General features: G+C 39.1%; 2 protein-coding genes and 1 pseudogene across 10 annotated transcripts in view; 2 read left to right on the forward strand and 1 right to left on the reverse strand.

The window, feature by feature from the left end:
- The window catches only part of MARCHF7 (membrane associated ring-CH-type finger 7), a 48,136-nt gene extending 46,144 nt beyond the window's left edge, over window positions 1-1,992 (reverse strand). For 5 of the 7 annotated variants that reach the window (XR_008711900.1, XR_008711899.1, XM_055572461.1 and 2 more), the window contains exon 1: window positions 1,794-1,931. The gene's annotated coding sequence lies outside the window, so the exon portion shown is untranslated. Of the gene's footprint in view, window positions 1-1,793 lie in introns of all 7 variants that reach the window. The other 2 variants (XM_055572458.1, XM_055572460.1) reach the window with 2 other exon arrangements.
- A 12-nt stretch (window positions 1,993-2,004) lies between these two features.
- BAZ2B (bromodomain adjacent to zinc finger domain 2B) overlaps window positions 2,005-15,376 on the forward strand; it is a 420,528-nt gene continuing 407,156 nt past the window's right edge. Inside the window, exon 1 of one of the 3 annotated variants that reach the window (XM_055572451.1) lies at window positions 2,005-2,127. The gene's annotated coding sequence lies outside the window, so the exon portion shown is untranslated. The remainder of the gene's footprint in view (window positions 2,128-15,376) is intronic. The other 2 variants (XM_055572453.1, XM_055572452.1) reach the window with 2 other exon arrangements.
- LOC129646392 (60S ribosomal protein L7-like 1) lies at window positions 9,789-12,225 on the forward strand (annotated as a pseudogene).

The following is a 15,376-nucleotide window of genomic DNA, read 5'->3' on the forward strand; positions in this document are numbered from 1 at the left end:
AACTCTTGAACATATATCAGATGAAGAGTTGTGTGAAATGGATATGTAGCTGGTTAAAAATTGGAGCTATGGATGTCTTTTTATAGTCAAGCTGATTATCTTACATCTTCACATAGAACATATGTGTGTGCCTATACAAGGAATCTTTGTGCTTTATCTGGGAATATTAAGCTCTCTTGCCAATGTGGTAGAAACAGAAATTACCTATACTTAAGAAAGGACTCTTTAACCATCCTTATTCCAGACCTCTGACCCACCATGCAGCTTCGAAAAAAAAGACTCAGGACTATACTTACCGACCACGCTGACATTACATCTGTGGTATGATTTAGGGCACAGAAAAAGTTGTAAAAAGTTCTTGTCTAAAGTAAGAACTTTTATAAATATAATTATTATGAGTGTGAGAAGCATTCAGTACCCTATGAGGAACATATTGCAGGGAGAGTAAAATTTGAAAAATGCATGAATATAAACTGGACTTTGGTATGGATTCCAATTGTTTACATTTATCAAAAGTTCACTCTGCAAGTATGTCCCCCAGCGTGTTGACTGCTACACACACTGTTAAATCTAATTTAATCCTCACTTCAACTCTAGGAAGGTTAAATAATTCCGGCGAAATCAAGACTCAAACCTGTATGTCGATCCCTAATGCCTCCATTTGTGTCACTGCTATTTCACAAATGCTGTAGAGCTGTGAATGAAATACTGACCCCATTTCTGAAACACAATTTTATTTCACGGAAAAAAAAACAAAACTAGTTACAGTATGTGTCTGCCTTTTAAACAACGGTATAGCGTTTGATTTTCAAATTTAAAATTCATATTTAACTTCATCTCTTAGTTCCAGACAGAAACAGATTAACGCAAGAAAAAGGGAGATTTTAAAATTACTTTAATAATGAAAAATACCTAAAACATCCTACAAAATAAAAAAAAATAATCTTAGGAATGCAATTTCACTTCGCACTTTGCTCTTAATAGCGCCAAACGACACCAGTTGTGATCAATTTATCAGTATTACCAAGACAGAGATGTTCCTTACATATTTACATCTGCTCGTAGGAAGAGTTACAGTATTTTTGGTGTGCGTACACATTCATCTTTACTACGCAGTTTCATTAAAATGAGGGAGTACTGTATTCAACTACTTGTGCCTTCCTTTTACTTCTTAAGCCAACAGGTACGCTGTTAAACATACCACCACCTATCTCTATCTGAAGAACATACAGTATACTACAATACTAAAGAAATCCCAAAGTATCATGATACTCAAGACCAGGGATGATCAATGAGCAAATCTTTACCCTTACATAAAGGGCTGGCAAGGTTCCTTCAATTCGAAATTGGTCTGGCAAAGCCCTAAATCTCCCCGCCTTTAACACCTCGATCATTAAATACCTCACTCGTGACACTCCCTGCCCGTGAGGTTCCGGAGGACCGTCCGTACCCCGATCGAAGAGAAGGCTGCCAAAGGCCAAAATCAGGGCTCAAACCCCTTCCCCTAGGCCGCCATACGTCCACAAGGAAGACGCACGGCCTACCCCCGCATCCGTCACAAACCCCACCACGGGACGAAAGGCCACAGGCAGAGAAGGCCTGCGCCCGGTTCGCCTTATCACCCGCGGTCCCGGATCAAGCGCCTGCACCTGGATATTGAAAGAAGGAAGGGGCCTCGGTGTCCCCAGTCCAGCACTTCGTTTCCTCCCCTCCCCCACCCGCGGCCTCGATTGGAACCACCTCCCCTAGAGCCAGAAACCCGAGGTCCGCAGTTTATTACCCCTGCCCCTGACCTGGCACTGAACAGGGTTTGTCCCGCTCCCAGCGATCACACCACCGCCTTCCTCCTCGGAGTTCTAGGCCTCTACCTGAAGCAGAACAGTAGACCACGAAGCACAATGGCGTCCGCCCAGCTCCCGGATCCGGCGCAGAACCAGCCTCCACCGTTAAATGCCCCTCCCTTCTCCTCTCGGCGACTTCGCGGACTCTGCCGAGTTCTCGCGAGATTGGTGGAGCTACGCGGATCCGAGAGCTGCGGGCGGGCTCGACGTACCCCACCGCGGGGTGGTGCTCTGACTGCGGCAACCGTTGAAGGGCTGCCCCCGGGGAGGCAGCGAGGCGCCACCGGTAAGCGGCTGCGGCTGATCGGCCGGCGGGCTGGCGACTGGGCCGGCGAGTTTGCGGGCATTGGGAGCGGGGCACTAGAGGCCCGGCCCTGGATGGCCGCCCTCGCCTGGCTGGTGAAGGGCTCAGAAGCCCTGCTGCTGCCCAGCGCCCGAGTCCGCGCCACAGGATATTGGCCCCTTCGGCAAACCTGCAGGGCCCACTGCTTGAAATACCGCCCATCTTTTTTTTTTTTTTCCTTTTGCGCTGGGTGAGTGGCGCAGTGAATGTTTATTGACTTGAATCAAACACTGCCTTTCCGACCTCCCCTCCTCCCATTCCCTGTTCACCCTCTGTGATGGCAGCGAGCCCTCTTCTTTAAGGGTCGGAGCCGATTCGTCCCAGACCATTCGTTCCTTGTGGTAGTTCAGTGTTGGTAGTAGTGTATTTCTCCAGTCATGTCTTTTAAAATTGTGGCACTAATCTTTGGTAGTGTAACTACAGATTTTGCGGCAAAAATGCATCCACTTAGAAAGAGGGAGGAAAACTGTGTGATAAATGGTCTGATGAGAATGAGACGAAACTTTTAAAAAACTGTAAATGTGGTAAACCAAGATGTTAAGAGAATACTAAGGGAGTAGATTAGAGGGAAAAAACCACCATTTCTGTGGATTTAGGTGATATGTGGCTTTTGAATAAGGTATCAAACATGTAAGTTACTCACCGGTAAAAATAAGTTATTGAAACTTGGGAGGCATACTGATGACACTTGTAAACTGACTTATTTTATTGGTTTGCTTAAGGAATTCATTGGATACAAATGATTTCAATAAATTAAGTGTGAAGTTTATGTGTATTTCTTTGTCATTTTATCTGGTGGGTGTGCACGAACCAGTATCATCTCTGTTTCACTCTGTTGGAGACTTAACAGACTGTCCATGCTTCACTAACGTAAATTCTAAAAATCATTGTTGTTTAAAGTTGGTACATAAATGCCAGTCTAACTTTTTAAAATGTGATTTGAAGATTAACTATCTGGTGTGGGATAAAGTGAACAGAGACTAAGTTTGCGAAAATTGATTTGCCTTGTGTAGAAAACTTTTTCTTCCCCCAACCTGTTTTGTACCTGTAGCATTATGGTTATGGGTATACATATCCTGAAGCACCGTACTGCATAAGTTCAAATCCCAACCCTACCTCTCACTACCTTTGTGATCTTGAGCGATTCTGTGGTGTTTTTTTTTTTGTCTGCTGGGCATGTGGGATCTTAGTTTCCCAACCAAGGATCAAACCCGCGCCTCTTCTATTGGAAGCAGCGTCTTTAACCACTGGACTGCCAAAGAAGTCCTTGAGCATTTCTTTAACCTTGCCAAGCTTAGGTATCCTGTTTTTGTTTTTAGTCACTAAGCCCTGTCCTACTCTTTACTATCCCATGGACTGTAGCTCGCCAGGCTCCTCTGTCCATGGGATTTCCTAGACAAGAATACTGGAGTGGGTTGCCATTTCCTTCTCCAGGGGATCTTCCCCACCCAGGGATGGAACCCAGGTCTCCTGCATTGCAGGCAGATTCTTTACTGTCTGTAAAATGAATACCCACTGCTTTTTAAAAAGGATTAAATGAGATAATGCCTCAGTTCCTAGAACATAGCATACCATAATTGTTAGCTATTACATTCCATGTCTAAATCACTACTAATATTATCTTTCTAGGGCTTATTACATAAGTCCCTTAAACATCTTCTGAGGTACATTCTGCACTAGAAGGATTGTCTACCATTTTCCTGAGCTATGGCAGTCAGACCTGGTAGAGGTAACTTCTCTACAGAAACCCCAAACCTGTCAAGAATGGTTCAGGTTTTGGCAGACTGTGACTTCATCCCTACCCAGCCCTGATAATATCAGAAGAGGTGAGTGTGGCACCAATTTCTTAGGCTAAGCAGACCTTCCAAATTAGTGTCTTGTTGATGCTAGTAAATAAAGACTACTAGTAAGTATTTTTTTTGTTTAAGAATTGTTAGTTGATACTGTTTTTTAATGTACTTTCTCTGATTTGAGTTTCCAGATAATTCTCATTATCAGAAAATAATTATTGAGATTTTCTACATTAAAGAAAATTTGATAGAGATTGTAGATACAAATAGAGTGACTATATTTTCTGAACTTAAAATCAGGACCAATGCTTTGACAGGGAAATTATTTGAAATTAGAACTTTTCTGACCAATTTAGACCCCATGATTATCTTTTTATGCACAAATTTCCCCCTTTTGACCTTTTTCTGCTGAACTTTTTATCCTTATGATCAACTCTGACATACCTTTTTGTGTATAAATATCTTTGTTCACCACTTGCCAAACCAACCCATTAATTTCCATTTTTGAACTTGGCTTCTTCTGTAAATTAAGGTCTTCTTTACTATTATTAATTTATCCCCTTTTACTTTATAAATTTGTCTATCATTTGGTCATGGTCATAACAACTCTCTGCTCTTATGCTTGAATATTTCTTCAACTACTTGATAGGTTAGAATTCTCTTTCAGATACTGAATTTTAAAGTTTCTATTTTCCCTATATCTTATCACTCACAACCTAACCTTCCAAGAAGCTTCTCTATGGTAAGGGCAATTTTATAAATATTCTCCACTTTGCATAAAAGATGTGATCTTGAAAAGATGTGGTTATATTTACTTTTTATAAGTCAACTTATTTTTAAATGTAGTCATTTCTTAAACTTTTGAGGAACAACAGGTAATACCTAGGATCCTCTTACGCGGGGTGGGAGGGGGAGTGTCCCTAAGTTGAAAACAAAGGATGCCAATTTCTTCTTAAATGGGAATTTTATTAATTCTAGAGAAGGGAACCTTGTGGCATCAACCAAATTGAATATCTACTATTTAAAGTTATAGCTAACTCTTAAGTATACAGTACTTATTATTATTGAATAACAGTCTATAGTTTGAAGATTCTTCCTTCTAAGGAACATGTTACTTAAAAGGTCCTTAGCTTTAAATCTTTGCTGTAAAAAATTCTTTTTATTCCAAAAGTAAAAACCTTTGATTTAGTGAATTAAAAATTTCCCCTCTTCAGGAACAATTGAAAGGTGCTCCATTTAATAAATAAGCATCCAAGACATGTTCTTAGTTGACTTCTGTTGGATTAGCAGTAGCAATAACTTTTGATCTCCAAAACCAGTAGAGAAAACAATATAAAAACCAAAAAAAAGAATACCATCTTGAAACCTTCTCTGAGAAACTCTTTCTTAAGCTTAAGCTTATGGTCTAACTGGTTCTAGGAAAATTATTCCTGCTCACATTGCTGCTCCAGAATATCTGGCCTGGTCAGAAACAATTCTCAGTTGATCGGACACTTGGATCCATGTATGAAACACCTTTCACAGTGTCAAAACATAGAGCTTTTAATAAAAGCAACTGTCTTTTATTATTGATAGTTCTAAAGGTTGGATTCACTGCTTGTTACCATAAATAGTTTTATGGGAACACAACCAGGCCCATTAGTTTATGTATTGTCTGTGTATAAGTCAGAGTTCTCCATAGAAACAGAACCAATAGTATATGATACATATCTCTCTATCCACAATTACAAAATATCTTCACTACAGTGCCTAAATTAGAATTTGATTAAATGACTTGATATTCTAGCCTCCCCAAGTTAGCACATAAAATTAACCATCGCAGTCTATGACTGTTTTTACATACAGTGGCAGAGATAAGTAGTTATGATAGAGATGATATGGCCCAGAAAGCCTGAAATATTTACTAGTTGGTTTTTTGTAGAGAGTTTGATCAGCCCTGGAATAAATCATAAAACCAGATTGAACTGACCCCTGTCCCTTTAGTACAGTCAAGCTGAACACATAACAACTTCAGATTGATAATAACCAAGACTATATATACTCTGCCTCATGTCCACGTTGGACTACATTTTGTGAGACTTCAAGCAGAAGGGCATCTATTAATAAATACTGATACGAATTCCTTGGATATGCCCTCTGGTAAAATGTCCTTTATAATCTTAATTTTTTTCTTGTCTACATTTGTTTGTGATTTTGTAACAATGTGTCATACATACTAGCTATTTTAGTATAGGCTGGGTTTTTTTTCCCCCTTCTCCTTTTCTTCCCTTTCTACTTAGCTCTCTTTTTTATTTACCTGTTTTATTTAGCTCTCTTACCTCTATTTACTATTTCATAAACATTCTTGCATATTTAGTATTCTTCATTTTTTTCTTCACACAATACAATATTAAAAGAATAGTTAACACACATGCAGAGAGAAAAATATACAGATATTTTTTCCATTTATTTGATAAAACAGCATCAAATTTCATGTGCATATGCATCTAATTTTGCAATCAGAGATATCTTTTTCTCTAAATCCTTATATCAATTATCCTTTCTTTTTATTTATGTATTTATTTCTAGCTGTGCTGTGTCTTTGTTGCACATGGGCTTTCTCTAGTTGCAGTGAGCAAAGGAGAGCTACTCTTGTTGCGATTCATGGGCTTCTCATTGCAATGGCTTCTCTTGTTGTGGATCACAGGCTTTAGGTGTGCAGACTTCAGTCATTGTGGCATGAGGGCTCCGTAGTTGCAGACTGCGGGCTCTAGAATGAGGGCTCAACAGTTATACACATGAACTTAGTTGCTGCACAGCACGTGGAATTTTCCTGGACCAGAGATCAAACCTGTGACCCCTGCATTGGCAGGTGGATTCTTAACCACTAGACCACAGGGAAGTCCTATCATTTCTTTTCAGTGTCACAAATATTACTACTCTGTCCTGCCTTCACCGTATTTCTTTAACTGTCTTCTGTCTGTTATTAAGTCGCTAAGTCGTGTCCTTTTCTTTGCAACCCCGTGGACTGAGGCGTGCTAGGCTCCCCTCTCTTCCACTATCTCCCAGAATTTGCTCAAACTCATGCCAGTTGAGTCAGTGATGCTATCTAACCATCTCATACTCTGCCAACTCCCTTCTCCTTTTGTCTTCGATCTTTCCCATCAGGAGGATTTTTTCCCGTGAGTCAGCTGTTTGCATTAGGTGACCAAAGTATTGGATCTTCAGCTTCAGCAGCAGTCCTTCCAGTGAATATTGGGGGTTGATTTCCTTTAGGATTGACTGGTTTGATCTCCTTCGGTCCTAGGGTTTGGACCAAACTTAGTCCAAGTACCACAGTTTGAAAGCATCATTTCTTTGGCACTCAGCCATGTTTATGGTCCAACTCTCACATCTGTATACGACTACTGGAAAAACCATAGCTTTGACTATACGAACCTTTGTTGACAAAGTTATGTCTGTGCTTTTTAATATGCTGTCTTGGTTTGTCATAGCTTTTCTTTGAAGGAGAAGCGTCTTGCCGTTTATTTTATTTTGCCATGTGTTCATAGATATGTTCATATGGTAAAATATGTCTGTGATTTCTTTATAATTTTGGGCTTGCTAGCTAAACTTAAATATTACCTATTCCCAGATTGTATCATGTAATACCCTAGATTTTCTAGACTGTGTTTAATTAAACTGAAATAAATGTTTATTTCCACAATAAAAATCAAAGAAAAATCCCATCAGGCTTCTGGGATGGAGAGAGAGAAAGGAATCAGTTTGAAATATACCAGAGCAGTCCATTCTTAACAAACAGTGACCTCAGGAGAAACTAGTTAAGTTGACAGAGTATAACACAACATTGGAAATCGACTATACTCCAATGTAAAATAAAATTTTAAAAAAGAGAGAGAATGTAGAGTCCCCTAGATGAGAAAGATTTTTGAAAATGTTCTTTTACTCCTAGAAAGCATCAATTTCATATAAATTTTGTAGGAATAACCAAAAAATTAGCAAGAAATAAAGACATTTTAAGGCAGTTTTTTCCAATAGAATGCTGTCATATTATCTCAATATTTCTAAAATATTTTAAGAAAAGTTATTAATAAAAATAATAAATTCTGGGGGATAAAATATAAATTATATTATTAAAAGAAAAAAAGAGAAGATCAACGTCTTCATCCCTTAGGTTCCTGTTGATCTGATGGTTGAGCACTTTAGGCTAATTTTTACCACTGAAACAAAATTGGGAGTTTGCTATTGTTACTTCTCTTGCCTGATAACAGTTGTTTGTTCCTCCTCTTTTAAGGTGATTAATTACTGAGACCTGTTCAAAGGCAAGCATTGTGGCCAGGATTAGATCACAAAATGGTTAATGTAAAAAATGTCTTCCCTTATGTGAAGAAAGCCATGCCTCATTCTCTTTCTCCAGGGACCCCCACCCTGTCTGCTTACACAAAGACTGTGGGACAACTAGAAAAGGTTTAACGTGGATGTAATGGGACTATCAGAAGGAGAAGAAAGAAAAGAAGAACTATTTGAAAGAAAAATGACTGCGAATTTCCCCCAAATTAATGTTAGACCCCAAACCACAGATCCAGGAAACTCAGAGAATACCAAGCAGGATAAATATCCCCCACAACTATACCGTGGTATATCACTTTCAATTTTAAAAAGTCAAAGATTTAAAAAAAAAACAAAACCTGAAATAGGACAGAGTTAAAAAAAATTTTACCTATAAAGGAACAAAATAATTACATCCAACACCTCCTCAGAGGCCACATAAACACAAAGACTGTGGTGTGGACTGAAATATCAAAACTGTTGGGAGAAAAAAACACCACCAATGTAGAATTCTGTATTATGTGAAATTACCTTCAAAATTGAAGGGAAAATTGACAAAAATTAAGAGAGTTTGTGGCCTGTAGACCAGCCTTGCTGAAAATAGAGAGAAATTCATTAGAGACAAGGAAAGTAATACAGTTCAGAAACTCAGATCTACATAAAGAAAGGAAGAACATCAAAGAAGGAAAAAGTGAAGATAAAATAACTTTTATTTACTTTATTCTTAATTGAGCTCACAGCACTGTGTTAAAAATAATACCAACAATATATTCAGTTATGTATATGTCTTATCTATGTATATGCTTGTGTGTGTGTGTGAATACTAAGTTGCTCAATCATGTCCAACTCTTTGCAGCCCCGTGGACTGTAGACCATCAGGCTCCTCTGTCCATGGAATTTTCCAGGCTAGAGTATTGGAGTGGGTTGCCATTTCCTACTCCAGGGGATCTTCCTGACCCAGGGATTCAACTTGCGTCTCTTGCATCTTCTACATTGGCAGGGGGATTCTTTATCACTAGCGCCACCTGGGAAGCCTACATATATGCTTAAGTATTCTCATATGTTGGCATAGGAAATGACAACCCACTCCAGTATTCTTGCCTAGAAAATTCCATGGACAGAGGAGCCTGGCTAGCTTCAGTTCGTGGGGTCACAAAATGTCAAACACAACTCAGCACAGCACAGCATTCTCATATATGTTTGTTTTGTTTTAGTCTCTTAAGTCATGTCTGATTCTTGTAACCCCATGGACTTTAGCCTTCCAGGCTTCTCTGGAAGAGAAGTCCATGGGATTTTCCAGGCAAGAACACTGGAGTGGGTTGCCATTTCCTTCTCCTGGGGATCTTCCCAACCCAGGGATAAGTGAAATGAATAACAGCAGTGAAACAAAGGATAGGAGGGAGAAATTAGAATTATTTTGTTATTATGAGATATCCTACATAGGAAGTGGAATAGTGTTATTTGAAAGTGCATTTGGACTGTTGCATATTAAAAACTCTAATAAAACCAATAGAAAATCAAAATATGAACTATAGCTGATGGACTAGGAAAGGAGACAAAGTGGAATCCTATAAAATGCTCATTTAAAACCACAAGAGAGACATGAGTAGTAGCTGCAGCATTGGAAAAATGGTGGAGGAAGAGCCAAGAAGAAAGATCCCTTTGGTTCCAGAGACTCTCCTGAAGAAGAAGGCTTATCAGGCCCTCAAAGCCACCCAGGCAAAACAGGCACTTTTGCAAAGGAAGGAGCAGAGGAAACGAGAAGATATCAAGTTTAAGTGACTAGAGTGGTTCATGCATGATTCCAGGCAGCAACTATGGGACAGAGTGCAACTCAGATGGCAAAAAGTGAAACCTTGTGGCTTGGAAGTGCCAGACAAACATTCCTTGGCCTTTGTTGTGCATATTGAAAGGATTAATGGGGTGAGTTCTCTGGTGCAGAGGACAATTGCAAGACTTTGCTTGAATAAGATTTTTGGTGATGTCTTTATGAAAGTGACCCCTCAAACCATAAAGATGCTTTGTATTGTGGAACCTTATGTGACCTGGGGATTTCCAAATCTGAAGTCTGTTCAGGAACTCATCTTGAAACATGGACAAGCCAAGGTCAAGAACAAGGTCATCCCTCTGACAGACAACATAGTGATTGAGAAGCACCTGGGGAAGTTTGATGTTATTTGTTTAGAAATCCTCATTCATGAAATTGCCTTCCCAGGGAAGAATTTTCAGGTGATCGCAGGGTTCCTGCACCCTTGCCAACTCTTAGTGGCTGATCACACTACAAAGAATAGAGTGGGCTTCATCAAGGAAGTAGGCTTACCTGGCTATTGAGGTGAACCCATCAATCAGCTCATCTGGCAGCTGAACTAAACCCAGTGTACCTGAAGACAGAGTGCACTGGAAGTGTGTGTTTTTGTTTTATGAAATTTTCACTCAGTATCTTCAAGGAAGATTGTTTTCTGCTAGAATATATCTTCAGAAACTTGTGGCAAAGGGTCAGGGAAAACATAGTGATGTTCACAACAGACACTTTTCATCCCACCTCAGTTCCAAGGAAAAGTTCCTGTGTGTTTTCTCTGATAACCACTGTCCACCTCTGAAACCACCGAAGGGCTCATGCCATGAAGAAGGAAGTTCTGTTTTCTCACATCTATCCTGGGCTTTACTGTTGGTGAATAAACACCTACCTGGGAATACAAGACAGCAGTGGACCAAGCCTAGGAGCATATTGAACCTGGAATTTCCTGGGGCCTTGTTTTTGGAAAGAACTTGAAATTAGAATTAAATTAGAACTTGAAATTAAAATTAGAAGCATGCACACACACACACACACACACGACCATAAGAGACAGATAAGAGAATACTGTGAATGGTTATATGCCAACAAATTGGACAACCTAGAAGACATGAACACATTTGTAGAAACATACATCCCATCAAAACTGAATCAAGATGAACTTGATAATTTGAACAGACCGATCACTAGAATTAAAGTAGAATTTGTGATTTTAAAACTCATTCCACCAACAGTCCAAGACTGGATGGCCTCACTGGGCAATTCCACCAAATAAAACTTATATCTGTTCTTCTCAAACTCTTCCAAGAGATTGAAGAGGCGGGAGCTCTCCCGAAATCATTGTGTCAAGCCACCATCACCCTGATAACAAAGCCAGACAAAGACACTACCAAAAAATAAAATTACAGGTCAATATTTTTGATGAATATAGATGTAAAAATCCTCAACAAAATTTTAGCAAACTGAATCCAACAACATATAAAAGGATCATGCTCTGTGACCAAGTGGGTTTCATTCCAGGGTCACCAGGATGTTCAACATATGCAAATCAATTAATTTGATATGCCACATTAACAGAAAAAAGACAAAAATTACATGATCATCTCTACAAATGGAGAAAAAACATTTGATAAAATTCAACAACAAAAATCAACATTTATTCCTGATAAAAACTCTTCCTAAAGTCAGTATAGAGGGAACATACCTCAACATAATAAAAGCCATTTGGGACAAGCCCACAGCCTACAAAATACCAAATGGTAAAAAGCTGAAAGTCTTCCTGGTAAATTATGGAATAAGACAAGGATGCCCATTCTCACCATTACTATTCAACATTGTATTGGAAGTCCTAGCCATATAAGTCAAAGAAGAAAAAGAAATAAAAGGCATCCAAGTTGAAAGGGAAGGGGTAAAATTTGTCATTTGATACAGATGCCTGATACTCTATCTAGAAAACCCTAAAAACTCCACATAAAAACTATGAGAACTGTTAATTGAGTTCATCAAGAGAGCAGAATAAAAGAGTAATATATAGAAACCTGTTGCATTTCTTTACACTAGCAATGAAATACCAGAAAGAGTAAGCTAAAATTCTCTTTAAAATGGCATGAAAAAAGAAAATAGTTGTAAATGTAGTAATCAAGGAGGTACAAGATACATGTTTAGAACTATAAAAATTGGAAATTTAAGAGGATTCAAGGAAATGGAAAAAATCTATGCTCTTGGATTGGAAGAATTAATACAGTTAAAATGGCTGGACTACCCAAAGCAATCTACAGATTTAATGCAATCCCTATCAAATTACCCATAACATTTTTCATAGAGCTAGAACAAATAATCCTGAAATTTATATGGAATCAGAAAAGACCAGTAATTGCCAAAGCAATCATGAGGAAGTGGAACAAAGCGGGTGGCATAATCCTTCCAGACTTCAGACAATACTACAAAGCTACAGTAATCAAAACAGTGTGGTATTGAGACAAAAACAGACATATTAATCAGTGGAACAGAAAAAAAAGCCCCGAGATGAATCCACACATACTGTGGTCGATTACTTGTGAACAAAGGAGGCAAAATGTACAATGGTGAAAAAACAATCTCTTTAGCAAGTGGTGTTGGGAAAACTGGACAGCCACATGTGGATCAATGAAGTTAGATCACCCACTCACAGCATACACTAAAATAAACTCAAAATGATTTAAAGACTTAAATATAAGACATGATACCATAAACTCCTAGAAGAGAGCATAGGCAGATAGCCTCTTACATAAACTGTAGCAGTATTTCCTTAGCTCAGTCTCCCAAAGCAATAGAAATAAAAAATAAACATATAGGACCCAATCAAACATAGAAATTTTTACACATCAAACAAAAATCATAAACGAAAAGACAGTTAATGGGAGAAAATGTTTGCAAACAATGCAACCCACAAGGGCTTAATTTCCAAGATATATTAACAGTTTATACAACTCATTGATGGAAAAAAATTCAAAAATGGGCAGAAGGAACTTCCTCAGTGGCACAGTGGATAAGAATCTGCCTGCCAATGCAGGGGACATGGGTTTGATCCCTGGTCCAGGAAGATTCCACATGCCACGTAACAACTAAACCTGTGCACCACAGCTACTGAACCTGTGCTCTAGAGCCTCCAACCTGTAACTGCCAGGCCCTGGAGCTGAAACTACTGGAGTCTGTGTCCCCTAAAGCCCATGTGTTGCAACTACTGAGCCCGTGTGCTACAACTACTGAAATCTGAATGTCTAGAGTTGGTGGTCCACAACAAGAGCAGCCATTGCAATAAGTCCATGCCCTACAACAAAGAGTAGCACCCACTTGCCACCACTAGAGAAAGCCCATGCAAACCAATGAAGACCCAGTGCAACCAAAAATAAATAAATGCAATAATAAAAAAATGAACCAAAAAATGGGCAGAAGACCTAAATAGACATTTCTCCAAATGACATAAAGATGGCTAGCAGACACATGAAAATATGCTCAGTATTGCTAATTATTAGAGAAATGCAGATCAAAACTATAATGAGGTATCACCTCATTCCAGTGAGAAAGACCATCTTCAAAAAGTCTACAAATAAATGCTGAAGAGAGTGTGATGAAAAGGGAACCCTTTTATGTTGGTGGGAATGTAAATTGGTGCAGTTACTATGGGAAGCTCCTTAAAAAACTGAAAATGAAGTTACCATATAATCCAGCAGTTCCATTCTTGGGCATATATCCAGAAAGAAATATAAACTCTAATTGGAAAAGATACACGCACCCCAGTGTTCACAGCAGCACTATTTACAATAGCCAAGATATGGAAGCAACCTAAGTGTCTATCAACGGATGAACAGATAAAGAATATGTGATATATATATACACACACATATACATGTAGTGAAATATTAGTCATTTAAAAAAGAGTGAAACAATGACATTTATAGCTACATGGATGGATGTAGAGATTATTAAGCTAAGTGAAATAAGTCAGATATAGACAAATATTGTATGCTATCACATATATGGCTTCTAAAAAACAGTAGAAATTGATCTATTTACTAAACAGAAACAGACTCACAAATGGAAGACAAATTTATGGTTACCAAAGGGGAAGAGGGGAGGAATAAATTGGGAGTATGGAATTAACAGATGCTCACTACCAAAGCATATATATGCACACTATATAAAGTAAATAATAAAAGTTTTACTGTGTAGCACAGGAAATGATATGCAATATCTTGTAATAAGCTATAATGAAAAAGAATTTTTCAAAAAGAGTGTAGGGGCTTCCCTGGAGGCTCAGTAAAAAGAATCTTCCCACCAGTGCAGGAGACACGGGTTTGATACCTGATCCTGTAAGATTCCACATGCTGCAGAGCAACTACTGAGTCTGTGATCTAGAGCCTGAGAGCCATAACTACGGAGCCGATGTGCTGCGGCTACTGAAGCCCACATGCCCTAGAGCTGGTGCTCCGCGGTAAGCAAAGCAACCACAATGAGAAACCCTAGCACGTCAATAAACAGTAACTCACACTCATGGCAAGTAGAGAAAAGCTCATGTACCAACAAAGCCCAATACAGCAAAAATAAATTTTAAAATTTAAAAACGAGTGTATATGTGTGTGTATCTCCAAATCATCACTTTGCTGTACATCTGAAACTAATGAAATATTGTAAATCAGCTATACTTCAAACACACAAGGCAGAAAAGGAGTTCAGTTCAGTCACTCAGCCGTGTCCAACTCTTTGTTATCCCATGAACCACAGCATGCCAGGCCTCCCTGTCCATCACCAATCCCCGGTGTTTACCCAAACTCGACCACTGAATCGGTGATGCCATCCAACCATCTCATCCTCTGTCATCCCCTTCTCCTCCTGCCCTCAATCTTTTCCAACATCAGGTCTTTTCAAATGAGTCAGCTCTTCGCATGAGGTGGCAAAAATATTGGAGTTTCAGCTTCGACATCAGTCCTTCCAATGAACACCCAGGACTGATCTCCTTTAGGATACACTGGTTGGATCTCCTTGCAGTCCAGGGGACTCTCAAGAGTCTTTTCCAAAACCACAGTTCAAAAGCACCAGTTCTTTGGCACTCAGCTTTCTTTATAGTCCAACTCTCTCATCCATACATGACTACTGGAAAAACCATAGCCTTGACTAGACGGACCTTTGTTGGCAAAGTAATGTCTCTGCTTTTTAATATGCTATCTAGGTTGGCCATAACTTTCCTTCCAAGGAGTAAGCATCTTTTAATATCATGGCTGCAATCACCATCCGCAGTGATTTTGGAGCCCCCCAAAAT

Source organism: Bubalus kerabau, chromosome 3 (assembly GCF_029407905.1).
Source record: "Bubalus kerabau isolate K-KA32 ecotype Philippines breed swamp buffalo chromosome 3, PCC_UOA_SB_1v2, whole genome shotgun sequence".
Classification (NCBI taxonomy): domain Eukaryota; kingdom Metazoa; phylum Chordata; class Mammalia; order Artiodactyla; family Bovidae; genus Bubalus; species Bubalus kerabau.